The sequence below is a fragment of the Dipodomys merriami genome, unplaced genomic scaffold (assembly GCF_024711535.1).
Source record: "Dipodomys merriami isolate MVZ:Mamm:240054 unplaced genomic scaffold, mDipMer1.0.p SCAF_692, whole genome shotgun sequence".
NCBI lineage: Eukaryota > Metazoa > Chordata > Mammalia > Rodentia > Heteromyidae > Dipodomys > Dipodomys merriami.
The window spans coordinates 14,161-28,320 of NW_027206282.1; positions in this window are offsets into that span (position 1 = coordinate 14,161).

The window sequence follows — 14,160 nt, forward strand, 5'->3', positions numbered from 1 at the left end:
CAAATGGCACCAAACACAGAAGGAGGAAGCTCATTGGCTCTTCCTACTCCATTCTCAGTGGGCGTGGCTTCACGGCCCTGTCACCCATGGACTCAGACCTCTTCAGCCTTTCATCATGGACCCACACAGTGACTACAGAGTCATTCAAGGGGCTCCAGGCCCTCAGCCTGGGACCAGGGCTGCATCATTGGGCTCTCATGCTTTGGTCTCATGCTTCCAGCCGTTTACTAGGTTCTCTGACTTTCCAGAGCAAAGAAGGGATGATCAGCCCCTGTAAACCAATCCAATGAATCCTCTTAGATTTATCACATATATATATACACACACACACACACACACACACACACACACACACACACACACACACACACACACACATATGCATATATATGTAGTGCTCTTCTAGGAGACCTTAATTAACATAAGGAGAAAAGTTTGCGAATAGATGGACAGTCCTAGCATACACGATTAGTGCTCTGGGACTGATTGAGGCGAATAGTTGAGAAGGTTCTTCGGTAGGCCGAGTACCAACAACACCAGATGTTCAGTGAGCTGTGGTCTGAGCCAGATTTTCAACACACATTCCTAACACGGCACTACCGTCACCTCCCCTGCCCATCCTCCATCCCGCCCTTGTGGATTTAATGCAGGACATCTCAAGTGATTTTTCTCCTGTCACTCCTGACATTCTTCTGTCACCATTGGGGATGAGAGGCAACAACATCTGATACTGATATCCTTCCCAAATGTCTTCACACTCAGGCTTTGCTCACACACCCTCCACCACACACACACACACACACACACACACACACACACACACACACACACACACACCCTGCAGTCCTGGTCCTTCTTATAGCTAGAACCAACCTATAGTAGGAGATCCAGGGAAAGAAGGCAGTACAGATGTTATTCTGGAACTAGCTCAGATTGTGGCAGAAGATGACTGTGGAAATGATACACAGAGGCACACAGAGATCCTGGAGGCAGACTGAGGAGACTTGGCTCCATCCTGGGTCCCAGCCCCCTCCTCCATAAAGTGGGTGCATGAAGGCATCATGGCACACATGCAACATATGGAGACAAGGTGCTTCAAACATATGTGCACACGGGGAGATTCTCAGAGTGGGAAGGGCATGAAGAAGGATGGAAAGACCCTGAGTTACTGCAAGGTTGTTGAGCTGGTGAATCAGCCAGGCCCAGAACCACCTTATACCCAAATGTGTCAATATCCATAAATTACCCTCATTAAGACAATTTTGAGCTTTTCATTACTGCTAACAAAAGCATTCTGATTTGTCTATAAGGCAAAAGACATCACATCTCTGTTTCTCAGATGCAAAAACATCATTCTTTTTTTCAGAGATGATTTAGCTAATGGGACAATCATAATAATCAGAGTTTCGTGAGTGCTAGAGGAGCTGGCCTTTTCAGGAGCTATTCAAAGGGCTCAAGAAGAGCAATTTGCAAAGCTGCTTCTCTACTTACAGAGCTAGTGGTGTACTTAGAGTTCATTTTATTCAAGTGGTTCTTAACATCTTTTGGAAACATCAAACTCTCTGTGTAAATGTTACTCAGAAGGCCTGTGTCCAGTGTGAATATAAGATGAGGATAATTTTGCTGTTTCTAAGCATGCAAACTGTACACACAAACTGTGCACACTCACACTGCACATGCATGCAGTGTGCACACACAAACATACTGAGCATATGCACACATGCACACTGAACACATGTATATAAACCTGATGCACATACTGTATGAAAGCACATACTTCATACATAATATATGCATGTGCACACACGTACATGCATAAGCTGCATGTGAACATGAATGTGCAAACAATACTCTGAACATAAGTACACATACATTTTGTGCACACATATATACACACTGTGTGCTTGCACACACATTGTACATATGCACACATGATGCATTTACACACACCTACTACACATGTGCACACAATGTGACATGTACACATAACTTTGCACATACATATACAGACTGTATGCATGCACACAGTATGCACATACACATGTATACACACATGGCAACAGTGTGAACATAGAAATACTGTGCACATACACTGCGAATGCACACATAAACTTCATTCATACATTAAATCTGTGCATAGACATTCTGAACATTCACATGCATGTTCTGTGCATGTGTATACAGTATTACACACACAGAAGGTACACATATACACTATGCACAATGCACTGCACATGCACACGTTAGACATAGCACATACTGTGTCCATGGACACACAGGTGCACATGGACATGCATGCGTTGAACATGCACACAGTGCCCATGCAGTTGTGGTGCCAACACACACTGTGCATGCAAACACTGCACATGTACACCTTGCACATACACACTATGAATGTGCATAGTATGCACATGGACACAAATGAATACACATGTACAATATGTGAGCTGCATGTGAACACACATACACTGTATATGTGTACCCAGTGTGAACATGAACACATAGTGTATAAATCCACACACATAAAATTCACACGCACACAAAGTACATGTGCATGCATTGCACACATGCACATACTGTCCCCATGTGCACAGTGTGTATGCACCATGTACCAGGCACACATACACATCACAGGCACACACTGTGCATGTGTGTGCACTGTACATTCACACACTTACACTGCACATACACAAATACTCCTATACTGTGTGGAACTGTACATGCATTGTACAGAGGCTACACACACATATACTGAACACACATGCAGGCTATGGACACCCACCTAGACATTCATACATACACATCCATATTCCACATGCTCTTGAAGCCCCAATGAAGAGGGAGTCCTGCTGCACACCAGCTGGGCAGCTGCAGACTTTCCAGTAGACCAGAGTAATTAGTGCTTTAATTAAAGTCCTCTCATTGCTCGGTGGCCACAAGGACCTGCACACCGATACCTGGCTTGGATCCTTGGCCTCTTGGAAACTACAGATGAGCCAGGCCAGTGTCGCTCAGGAGCTCAGTGCAGGTGGTAATTAGGGACAGGGATTTAGCTGAAGAACTGAAGCCAACCTGCCATTTCCTCTCTCTTCCAGGAAAGAAGGTCCTGCCAGCTCCCAGATTCTGCTGCTCCTCTGTTTCATTATACCTTGGCTCTGGCTCTCCACCTTCCCCGCCTCACCTGCATCCCAACACACACACACACACACACACACACACACACACACACACACACACACACAGATGCCAGCGGAGGTGGGGTGAGCTACATTCCCAACACCAAGTTTAACCTTTGTATAAGGATTAGGGCTACCTGAAGAACCTTTTCACTTGATTGCCTCTGTAAAGACCTTATCTCCAAACATGTTTATCTTTGGGGATCCTGGAGGTTAAGACTACCAAACTCTGGGAAAGAGGACCACAGTTCAGGCCTGAAAACACCAACTTTGACACACCCTGGGGAGTGAAAGGTGATTGAGTGACTGCACAGCATAGGGAACCAGAAGGAGCCCCTCCTGGTGCAAGAAACAGGTGAGCCAATCCCTGAGGTCCCCAGAGTAAGTGGGGCCGGTGGGACTTACGGTAATCCCTAAGGTCCCCAGAGTAAGTGGGGCCTGTGGGACTTACGGGTTGGTCAAGAACTGGATCATGATGGGCCGTGCCAGTCCCAATACGGAGATGGGATTTTTATCCTAAGAGCAGAGTGAGTCACAGTCACCCTACTTATTGAGTCCTGGCTTCCCTGTGGAGGGTGCATTGGAAGGGGCCCAGTTGGAAATTACAAGGACACAGTGGTTTTATAGGATTCAGTACTTCAAAGAGGCTGAACCCACCTGCACAGGCCTCGTGTGTCCTGGTAAGATTGTGCTCCCTAACAAGAACCCACCATGGGTGCTCACATGAATATATTCCAAAGTCCATCGCTTGGAATGCTACTCTGCGTTCATCCCTGCACCTCTAAGTGGTGGATTGAGCTCAGCACTGAGTGTTTGTCAGGCCCTGGCTTTTCATTCAGACCTGGCTTAGTCACCAAGATGCAAGAGTTCCACAATGAAGATTTAGATCAAGCAAATTGCTCTGCCAGCTCCAGCCTGGTGCCGGAGAAGATGGGGTTGGCCTCACCTGCCTGCAAGGAGGCAGCAGACAAGTGCACTTCCCAGAACACAGCCTGGTGCCTTTGCACTCATTTTTCTTACAGCCACGCTCTCTCTCTCATTGGCTGCTTTCCGTCACCCCCTTCAGGCTTTTACCATTGTCAGCTGCCCGGACAGTTTTCCCTGTCACCTGTTAAAGGGTGGTCCTCTCTGTCCTCCCTTCCAGCAGCCTGCAGAGCATTTGTCATCATTATTCACTGCTTTATACCTATATTGTCTGAGATTCCCCACTCAATACAAATTCCCTAAGGGCTAGCTATATATCTATCTTGTTTAAGAGGGAGGGAAGAGAAAGGAAAGAAAGGTGGATGGAGGAAGAAAGGGAGAAAGCGGGAAGGATGGGTCTTTTGATGGTGACTATTTTATGATCTAAGATAGTTCCCCAATCTCTGCTCTATTGACATTCTGAGCCAGGTAATTCTCTGATGTGGGACTTCCCAGTACCTTGTAAGGGTGAACAACATCCAGGCATGCTCTCCGCACTCTCTCTCACTCTCTTTCCCCGCCCCCTCTCTTTCTCTCTCTGTCCTAATACCCATCTCCCCTAGTTGTGACAATCAAATCAAAACTGTCTGTGGACATTGTCTGATGTCCTCTTCCCAGAAGCAAAACAATTACCTCTGGTGAGAACCTCTGATCTAGTGGTTTTCCATCCATTATCGATAATTAATCTCTTATTTCAGAAGTAATTTGAAAAAGAAGCCCAGTGCAGGAAGCCCACAGTGGTGGCCTGTGATGGCATTTCCTTGGGCTGTGTTTGTCAGCTCCAGCTACAACAGACCCTCCAAGTGAGCCAACAACAAGGAGCACTTGATCTGGTGCTCCGGGTCTGTCGTTGAACTTGGCTCTGCTCATGGAGGCTGGATCGAGGGGATGACTCTGCTTCAAGGCAAACGGCAGTGGATGTGATTCCAGGCTACATTGGGTTTGGGTCTGCTGCAGGCATGTTTGTACTGAGGCTAGCTTGGACATGTTTGTCAGGATGGCACATTACCAGTGTGTATGCAGGAGAGCAAAAGCCAGACCCTGCAGGCCTATTCACAGCTTCTTCTTGTCTCATCTGCTAATTTCGCCTTGTCCAAAACAAGTTACAGGGGCATGCCTAGGATCCACGGGGCAGGGACATGTGATTCCTACCAGCCAAGAGGATGTGAGAATTTCTGACAATGATCCAACTGTGCCAAGCCTGAGAACACACTGATCGACACAGTTGGAACTTGTGGAATAGTGTAAACTAGGAGCCTTTGCTTGCCTCTCTCCACATACTGTTTTTGTATGCCTATGACTGAATACCTGAGGATGGGTAACTTACAGAGAGAAGATGCTCTCTGTAAGGCATGAGCATCTGCCTAATTTGCAGCAGAAGACCTTATTCAGCCTCAACTCATGGCAGAAAAGCAGGGAGAATGCAGGCATGTGTAGAAGAGGCATAGATGTAATGGGGTCCGTACCAGGCTTGGCTTTTAACAAACTTCTCTCTCTCACCTGAGAGAATGAACCCAATCTCTCAAGAAAGACTCAGTCCCCCTTAAAGGCCCCAGTGCCTCCTCACAGGCTAGCAAACACCAACATGAGTTTTGGTGGAAACGAACCACATTCAAACCACAGCACCCCAATACTAACACCTCACTAAGCCTTTGCCTGTGGCTCTGTAGAACATCACAGGGCTGAACCCGGGAATCTGTGCCCCATCCTACCTGCTCCCCTACACTCCTCACTGCTTCCTGAGTGAGCCAAACTGTGGCATCCTTCAGTCCGTATTTTTCCCGTGCCTCCTCTGTACCTGGCAGAGGGAACCCTATGGTAAGCAGAGAGAACATAGACATGTGGGGGCAATAATCCCAGTCCCATGCCCACCTAGAACAACAGATCCTGCATTTTTAGGTGAGCACCCGGCCATTCATCTCTGTAGAGTCTGGGTGTAGGTCTGCGAAGGACCCTTTCCCTGTTGCAGCTCCAGCCTCTCACCCAGGGATCCCTTTGATAAGGGGGACTTGTCTCGTCAAGAGAGCATCATGTCGAAATCTAGGCTGTGTCAGCAGCCCCATGAAAATGAATAATGGCTGCAATTATGACCCATATAACAGCCCAATAAAACCTAATTAAAATGATCCACATCCCATCTGCCAAGTGAGGGCAAAGCAGCCAGGGAAAGTTGGAGGCCCGGGCAGTTCAAGGAGAGCAAGTAATGAGAAGAATCATAAAAGTATTTATATTATTATAAATATACATTATACACTATTAGGATGTAATAACATAGCTATGACACTCATGATGGGGTGGTGGTGATGATGATGATGATGATGATGATGATGATGACTGCAGCTTGCCATTTGTCATGTGCCACCACTGGGCCAGGCCTGTGCTGAGAGGAGGTGGACTTGTATCCTTTTTCTTTTCTTTCTCAGTAGATTGCTATAAATTAAAACAAAACTGTTCCCACTTTACAGATGATGAGATTGAGGCAACGACAGGTAACTTGTCCAAAGTGACCTTGTAAAGGAGTTGAATCCACAGGTTGGGTTCCAGCACTGCCCAGCTCCAACAAGTGCCCCATGCTTACTATTGTAGGCATGAAAGAACGTGGCCAGGATTTTAGTCAGAAGTAACCCGAGCCACCACACACAGCCAGCAAACATTTGTCTAGATGCTGTAGAAGGTGAAAAAGAAAGAAGGAAGAATAGAGGAGAAGTAGAAAGAGAAAGAGGAGGGAGAAGGAAGAGGAGGAGGAAATGAAGGAGGAGGAGAAGAAAGTGGAAAAGGAAGAGGAAATAGGAGGTGAGAGAAAGACCAGCCATCACTGGAAGGTAATGGGATTATTGCTATGATTGCGATACAGACAAACGGTGGATACATGGTGCTAGGGCTGGAATATGAAGAGCTCTTCACAGCTGGTAGCACTATTGGGAAGTGACTGGATCATGAGGGTGCAAACTTTATCGATGGACGAATTCACTGATCAGTTCTAGCTGAATGAGCTACTATGAGGTGGAACCTCATTGTAGGAAGCCGGTCACTAGGCATGCCTTTAAATAGTGTATTCCCAAACCTTCCCCCCACCTCTCCCTCTCTCTCCCTCTTCCTCTCCCTCCCTCTTTCTCTCTCTCCCTCCATCCCTCTTTCCCTTCCTCCCCCTCCTCCTCTTTCTTCTCCTTGCTCTCTCACCTTCTCCATCTCACTCTCTGCTTCCATAAGGTGAGCAGCCTTATTTCACTGTCCTATCCCCACCATGAGATTCTATCTTGATTCAGGGCCAAAGCAATGGGACCCAAACAACCATAGACAGCAACTTAAGTAAGCCTTTTCCACCTTTCAAATTAGTTCTCTCAGATAGCTCCACAATGATGATAAGTTATCTACCACACACAGGTAGGGTGAGGGACTGGCAGCTGCATGGGACATCAAAGCATACTGCCCCTTAGAGACACAAAAGCCAAGTCTTACAAGATGGGCAGGAATTCTCCACAGAGGAGGCAATCCAGGCAGAGGGAACCACATGTGCAAATCATACAGAGCCCACAGCCCAACAGATTCTGTTCAAGTTAGAAGTGTTAATGCGATGACTTCACAGTCTAACTGCCCGTACTGGGAGCGCAGACAGGAACAAGTAATAAGAAAGCTTGAAAGGCCCACAGGTCAAGGCCACCAAACATATTTTAGGTCAGGCTCAGGAATTTCAAGTTTTTCCATAAGCAAAGGGGAGCCACAGAAAATAGTAATGAGGAGGAGGTCAGATGTGCTCATTAGAAAGGCCCCTCCATGCAATGGCTCATGCCTGTTACCGAAGATCAGGAGAATAATAGTCTATATAAGGAGACCCCCATCTCCACCAACAAATTAGGTATGATGGAACAAATCTGTTATCCCAGAGGTGAGGAAGTTGTAGGTAGAAGAATCATCATCCAAAGCCAGCCCTGGGAAAGAAAAATGCAAGCAAAAGTGGGTGGAGGGTCATGACTCAGGTGGTAGAGCACCTGCCAGAAATTGCAAGGCCCTGAGTTTGAATCACAGTACCAGAAAGAAAGAAAAAGAAGGAAGGAGGGGGAAAAGGAGAGAAAAAACAGCTGGGTGCCGGTGGCCCACACCTGTAATCCTAGCTACTCAGGAGGCTGAGATCTGAGAATCACAGTTCAAAGCCAGCCCGGGCAGAAAAGTCCATGAGACTTATCTCCAATAAGCCACTAGAAAACCAGAAATGGCTCTGTGGCTCAAGCGGTAGAGCACTCGCCTTGAGCTAAAGAGCACAGGGATAGTTTCTAAGCCCAGAGTTCAAGCCCCGTGACCAACAAAAACGAGAAAGAGAAAAAGAGAAAGGAAGGAAGGAAGGAAGGAAGGAAGGAAGGAAGGAAGGAAGGAAGGAAGGAAGGAAGGAAGGAAGGAAGGAAGGAAGGAAGGAAGGAAGGAAAAGAAAGAAAGAAAGGAAGGAAGGAGAGAGAGGGACAGAGGAGGGAGGAAGGAAGGGAAAGAAGTCTGTTTCCTTGAGGAGCTTGGCAAGAAATGCCTTGGACAAGACAGGAGAGCCTACCACGTCAGGGGACATTTCGATGTAGCATTCCCCATGGGGGCATGGATTGCCAAGACTTTTTATTAGAGATAAACTTTGAGGCAGGCGCAGCACAATCAGATGGGCAGCGCCAGCTCTACTTGGCACCACAGCCTGAACTGGACCAAAGCCTGCTCTCTTTGCCTAAATAAGAAGCAGAGCCCTTGGGCCATCTCTAAGCAGGAGTGGTGCTCTCCCACCCCCACCCCACCCAGGGAAGATGATTCTTGTCTCCTGGGCACCATCACATGTCCCTCCCTGCCAACAGAATGGCAGGAGACGGCCCATGCTGTCTTGTGTCTTGAGTCCTGAAGTGCAGGAAGGAGCTGACTCCTCTAAACAAATGGGTCTTTAAAAACCCAACCACGCCAAGGTCGCAGGCACATGAGACAGATCGGTTACAAACCCGATCTCTGTCGTTGCCTTTTGTCATCTCAAATGATGCTGCCCTTTAACCCAGGAAGAGGTTCCAAATGCATAAATAGAGCAATGATCTCCAACATCAATGTTTTGATAAAAATGAAAAGGAGGAGGAGGGAGATACATATTATAAACACCACCTCCGGGAAGCACAGTCAGAAAAAGTTATTAAACATTCTGTCACAAGCTTGGCAGGCACCACTGTCCACCCACCCGGCACTGAGTTCCTAATAAAGGCGGCAGCTCAGAATTTGTCACTCTCGAATGCATAATTCACTAGTCAAAAAGCAGCGGTAATACATTGCATTTTCATAAGGGACTCTGAAGCTGTCTAATTTCCCTGAGCTGCAGGACGACAGGAGGCTGTGGCTACTCACTGAGGCCCCTTTATGCATTATGGATAGGTAGAGACTTTGCAATTCAAAGTGACAGTTCTGGCTCCCTACTGCCCAACCCTGGAACTCCCACTCATGGTGAAAGGCCTAGAACTGAGCAACAACAGATCTGCCCCCAAAGCCTCCAGCCATTGGTGCCTACGAAGTGGGTGTAGGTGTGTGTGTATGTGTTAAGGTCAGAAAAGAAGTAAAAACAAATTACCTGGGTCTCGCCAAGTATAACCAGCCTGATCAATGACCTGATAACATTGGGCGGGGGAGGGAAGTGTGCGTGCCAGTCCCGGGGCTTAAACTCAGGGCCTGGCCACTGTCCTTTAGCCTCATGCTGACCACTGAAAGCCAAGTGTGTGTGTATATATATATATATATATATATATATATATATATATATATATATATACACACACACATATATATACATATATATGTATATATATATATATATATATATATATATATATATATGAATAGAGGAAACGTCCAAGCATTCTAAGTGACCATTGCAACAGGTGACCTAGAGGCAGAATCAGAACTTGTGTCTAGCTTTGAACCAGAGCAAGTCACTCAGCCTTCCCCTGATAGAGCTGAATAAAAAGTATTATGTGTCAGAAAGACTTCAAGACAAGAGAAGATGGAAGTTCCAGTCCTGCCTCTACATCAGACTTTTTCTCTCAAGTCTAGCACTCTACCACTTGAGCTACAACTCTACTTCTGGCTTTTTGGTGATTAATTGGAGATGAGAGTCATCCAGACTTTCTTGCCTGGGCTGGATTTGAACCATGATCCTTAAATTTCAAACTCCTGAGTAGTTAGAATTATAGGCAAGAGCCACTGATGTGTTTAGCTCAAGTACCTATTTTTCAGATGGGGAAAAGAACATGTGGACCGAAGCTAGAGCCTGCCAACCCCATACCCCATCCATCTCTGTCCTCTATAGCCCCAAAAGTGAAACCGATACTGTCCCTTCCCCACAGCCTGGATGAGAAAGACTGTATCACAATCATGGAGAATTACAGCAGCAGGTCTTTTCTTATCCTCATCTCTTCTCCTCAGGGACAAGGATCAATCCATTGTACTTTTTATGCACCATGCAGAGGGCTAAACTCCCTGTGTTTGAGTCCCAGCGCTACCCTAATATCACCAGGCTTCAATTCAATTCCTCCAGTTCACCTCAAAGAGATGCCCGATCCAGGGCAGAAAAGCTGGAGAGGAAGAAGATGAAAACATGGCAGTGGGAGATATCAGATGGAGGAGGAGAGAAGGGCTGCCATGTACAGGCTTGTAGCTTTCTAGAGAGGTACCTACCCTCCAGCTGAGCCACCTACCCAGCCCAATTTTTCACAAGTTAGGTTTTGAGATAGGGTCTGGCTTCCTGCCCCGGTGTTTTCTAGGACCATAATCCCCCTATTTTATGGTTCCTGTTGCAGCTAAGATCATAGGTATGCACCACTGCACCCAATCTCAGCTCTTACAGCCAGGTTTCCAGGGAGGAACACACCACCATACTCAGCTATTGGTTGAGAAAGGGGCTCATAAACTTCTATCCAGGCTAGTCTCGAATCTTGATTCCCTCCCTTCTCCCCCCACACTCCCCTCCGGCATATCAGCCTCCCAAATAGCTTGGATTACAGGTGTGAGCCACCCGCACCCAGCTCCTCATGTGACTTCTACTAGTCTCTCAGCATGTTCACAAGTTCATGGAAGAAGTGGGCTTGTTCACAGGCCTCAAGAAAGGGGCTGGATTACCCATTATCAATCATCATTAATTAAAGGCTAAATTCCTGAACACAGGATACACTAGTCAAAGGTGATGCTAAAAAATATAAGGCCTAGAAGAAGAGGCAGAGAAGTCAGGAAGGTTTCTGATGAACTTTAGACATAAAATCAGAGCTCTGTGCAATCTTATCTAGAACACAAAGGACCAGGAGATACCAGCTGACCACCAGGTTATCTATAACATAATCCACAGATAATCTACAAAATGTAAAGCATATTCCTGTGGTATACACTGGAAAAATGGAAGCAACAGGGAAGAGCAGATAATGGGGAGTGAGTGTGGCAGATGGACAAAGTGGTTCAGTCTATTCCGCCATTCCTCCAAAGAAAAGGAAATGGCAATATTCCCCCACAGCCACAGGTAGGCATTGTATCTGAGAACAGTGGCTGGTATTGAGGGCTTGGAAAGATTAGGGCCTGTATAACCAAGCAGGAAGTTTAGCATGAAGTGCAGAAGTTCCAGGCCAAAGCAAACCGGTCTACCTATGTCTCCCTGAGGAGTTAGAGCTTTGTTAACAGTCCTTAAAGACTTTCATGAGTAACCTGCCACAGCCAGATCTTGCAGAGACTGGAGATACAAAGACAGCAGGAACAGGGAAGTGAAGTTATGTCTGACTTACACCAGCAGCATCCAAGTGAACAAACAAATGCTACCAAAAAATGGAAATTGGCAAAGGATCTGAACAGTCAAGGCACAAAACAGAACATACAATGAGACACTAAGCAACTGAAAACCTATACAGCATTGTCGGTTATCACAAAACTATGACCACAAGCCAGCACAGTCATAAGTGTGACTGGATAAAAACCACCCTGAAGTGACAAGTGCCAATTTCACACTAGTGATGATCCAGAGAAGTACACAAGGGAACAGTGTTCAGGGGGCTTCAAATGTGTTCACCAGAGCACCTATCAAATTTTCTATTGAATTGAGTTGTACAGCTACCTAAGGATAACAAAAAATAAATAAATATTTTTGAAGAGAAATCAGTTTCAATAATTGTTTAACTCATAAAAAAATTGCTGAGCAGTCTAGTAAACCCTAGCATATTAATTACGTAACTGGAAATTTTCTTCATGGAAGTCATCATGAATGTACCTCAGAACAAGAATTTCTTTCATTTAAAGTAAATATGTAGAAATCTTTTCCATCAAAAAAAAAACCTGGATAGTGTGATTTTTTTTTTGGGGGGGGGGGGGAGTTCTGGTCATGGGGCCTGAACTCTGGGCCTGGGTGCTGTCCCACAGCTCTTCAGCTCAAGGCTAGTGTTCTACCACTTGAGCCACAGCGCCACTTCCGGCTTTTTTCTTTTTGCTTATGGGATGCTGAGGAATCGAACCCAGGGCCTCAAGCATGCAAGGCAAGCACTCTACCACTGAGCCACCTTCCCAGCCCCTTTTTTTTCCTTTTGTTGGTCATGGGGCCTGAACTCAGGGCCTGGATACTGTCCCTCAGCTCTTCAGCTCATGGCTAGCACTTGAGCCATATCACCACTTCCAGCTTTTTCTGCTTATGTAGTACTGAGGAATTGAACCCAGGGCTTCATGCATGCAAGGCAAGCACTCTACCACTGAGCCACTTTCCCAACCTCAGTGTTTGTATGATTTAAAAGAACTACCATTCTAGGATAACTTCAGTTTACATCAAATACAGATATAAATTTACTTATTTATGTATATAAAATAACACTGAATGATATGGAGAGATGTAAATTAAACATTAATTCATAAAAGAACATCTTAGCCAAGCATCAGCAGCTCATGCCTGTAATCCTAGATACTTGTGAAACTGAAACCTGGAAGATTTCAATTCATAACTAATCTGGGCAGAAAAGTTACCAGATCCCATCTCTAGTTGACCAACAAAATGTTGGATTGAAGCTGTAACTTCACCAGCCATGAGCAAGTAAACTGAGTAAAAACATGAGGCCTTGAGTCCAAGCCCCAGTAGCAGTGTACACAGTAGCAGTACACACACACACACACACACACACACACACACACACACACACACACACACTACAAGGCTCAGCATATCAGTTTGTGTGTGTGTGTGTGTGTGTGTGTGTGTGTGTGTGTGTGTGTATATATATATATATATATATATAAATAGAAATGTCCAGAGTGGCCCTTTCTGAGTAGACTAGAAACAAGTGGCATTCATTTTTATTACTTCCACCTATTATTTTTCTCTACATATACCTTATATAATTTAAATAAAGAATAACTGTGTAGGTAAAAACAATATTTCTCTTCATCAAAATTTCCAAACTACCTCTGCCTCCGCATTAGTCTACTCATGCTGCCAAACCAAAACAACACCACAGACTGAGTGACTCAAATAGCAGTTCTTTCTTCTCTCACATTTCTGGAGGCTGAAGTCCAAGGTCAACACAGCAGTTGCTTCAGGGTCTTTGTGATTTGCAGATGGCTACACCTCCATACTGTGACCTCCCTGGGCCTGTCCTTAGTGCCGTCATGAAGGCCCCACTACCTCCAAAACCCCCCATCTCCAAACACCAACACACTGGGGTTTGGAGCATGACTAGATGGTGTCAATCTCTACTCTGAGGACAGTGAGTCAGGACTGTTCTTACCAGCTCATTTAGTTCTATGTCCTTTCACCCTGTTATTTCTTTTTTCAGATTTAATATCATGTGTGTGCTGCTCAGGTTAGCCATGACCTCTATTTCCCCAATGCCTGCAGAAAGTCAAGTCTGAATCAAGAAGACAATAGTGGGCCATGGTGGAATATATTTGCTATTCTTCATGTTCCACCAAGATCTCTGCCTTGCTGGGAAATGTGATGAGTGACACCGACTCACCAGGCACCTGTGGCTCCCACCTAGTATCCTATCTACCTTGGAAGCTG